Raw genomic sequence first — 2,034 nt, 5'->3', positions numbered from 1 at the left:
GTGTGTGTGTGTGTGTGTGTGTGTGTGTGTGTGTGTGTGTGTGCGTGCTCGTGCTTGTATTAGCGAGCCAACAAGTGGCCGGCCGACAAAGATCATCAGCTTGCTGATACTCACAGAAGCCCTTTTTTGATCGCGATAAAAAAAATTCCCCCAGCGAAAAACGGCGGCGGCTTGAATAATAAAGCGTTTTTTCCTGTATACGATAATTGAAGTGGACGATATGGGGTAATCGAGAGACCATTGTCAGCCAGACCTCTCCGGCATGAATGGATATTAATTCCTTTTTCACTGAAGCACCCTAATGCACCAGCAGCGTGATTACCTCGCCCCATGTATCGTCTAATGAGATGAAAAGGTAAATAATATAAGCAAGGTACTTACGCAGGTACGGGCAGGCAAGCGCCGGGCCTGTACTGAGTAAATCATCGCTCTTATAGAGAAACATTAGCCGGGTACCCGGCGTTGCTCGCGGAAAAACGCCTCCGAACAACTTTTAGAGCAAATTCTGCCACAGGTATTTGCTTAATTCGAATGATAGAGTCGTAGAAACATGTTGTGGCCAGTACTAGTGATGAATACATCCACAGCTGCCAGTCAGTGTTGCTTTACTGCTGGCTATACGTCATGTTATACACGTGGAGGTGTATCCGCTTCTTGACACCTTGCACCATGGCATTGTTGGTATTTACCTTTTTTCCTATTGTTTATTAGTATCTGTAATATATAATCCTCGCTCTTATAGAGAAACATATGGCCATCAGTGAAGAATACATCCACTGTTGCCGGCCAGTGTTTCTTTACTGATGGTTATATCACTCGGTGGGTTATCTGAACCATGACATTGCTAGTCTATACCTCTTCTAATTTACGATTATTATTATGATCTGTGATCTATTATTCTACCATTCTAATGTCCGTTCTGTCGTTCCTCAAAAGCCGTATGAATATATCTCTGCTTCTCTATTCTTTTCCCACGTCTGAAATGAGCAGGAGACGAATCGGGTTACGTTTTCTTAGCAGCGGCAGACGTAAACACACGCGAAGCTAGCCGAGCCGCATCGTTACCGCGGCGTCGTGTCGTAAGCCACAACAGGAAGCTGGGAGGTTTCCCAGAGCGTATAATTTAAGCTGCAGTCGAAAATCTGACCTATATATAGCTGTAGCATCCCCCACTACCCCCACCCTACCAAAAAAAAATACGTAGTCCCATCTGTTCGTGTTACTACGGGGAATGACGGGACCCATGTAGCCTGAGACACTAACTAGAGACATCTAACCAGGAGTAAGATAATATCAGGAGTAAGATAATATAGTACCAGCAGTAGCAGCAGCAGTACCAGCAGTAGCAGCAGCAGTACGTAGCAGCAGCACTACCAGCAGTAGCAGTACCAACAGTAGCAGCAGCAGTACCAACAGTAGCAGTACCAACAGTAGCAGCAGCAGTACCAACAGTAGCAGCAGCAGTACCAACAGTAGCAGCAGCAGTACCAGCAGTAGCAGCAGCAGTACCAGCAGTAGCAGCAGCAGTAGCAGCAGTAGCAGCAGCAGCAGCAGCAGCAGCAACAACAACTAGATGATAATTAATTATTAACACATCGCTGATTTTCTTTCTTCTCTCTCTCTCTCTCTCTCTCTCTCTCTCTCTCTCTATAGCAGCGGATCTCTCCCGAGGTCAAGGGTAGTGGAGCCAAGACGCCACCTAGCAAAGTGGCGCCGCATAACGATGTGGGGGGTTGTGAGGATGAGGTGAGTCTGCCAAGCACGTCCGGAGCATCTGAGGAGAAGGATGATGGTGCCGTGAATCAGCGTCTTTACCTGTTCGACTTTTTCGAAGAACCGCCCGTCACTCCGGAGAGCGAGGCAACCGGAGGTCAGTGTTAAGAATACTGTTATACTGGATGTGGAGATGTGTGTTATACTGCTATGGGTTTTCAGTAGGCACACACACGTACACACGCACGTACGGACACACGCAAACACGCATACACACACACATACACACACATACGCACACACACACACACACACACACAC

General features: G+C 47.1%; 1 protein-coding gene across 1 annotated transcript in view; it reads left to right on the top strand.

Annotated features, from left to right (window-relative positions):
* LOC106821475 overlaps positions 1–2,034 on the top strand; it is a 15,471-nt gene that overhangs the window by 7,868 nt on the left and 5,569 nt on the right. Inside the window, exon 2 of the mRNA XM_014826300.1 lies at positions 1,654–1,870. The gene's annotated coding sequence lies outside the window, so the exon portion shown is untranslated. The remainder of the gene's footprint in view (positions 1–1,653; positions 1,871–2,034) is intronic.

The sequence above is a fragment of the Priapulus caudatus genome, unplaced genomic scaffold (genome assembly GCF_000485595.1).
Source record: "Priapulus caudatus unplaced genomic scaffold, Priapulus_caudatus-5.0.1 Scaffold75, whole genome shotgun sequence".
Classification (NCBI taxonomy): Eukaryota; Metazoa; Priapulida; class Priapulimorpha; order Priapulimorphida; family Priapulidae; genus Priapulus; species Priapulus caudatus.
The sequence above is the reverse complement of the archived record's forward strand: the minus strand, read 5'-3'. Positions and strand labels throughout refer to the sequence as shown.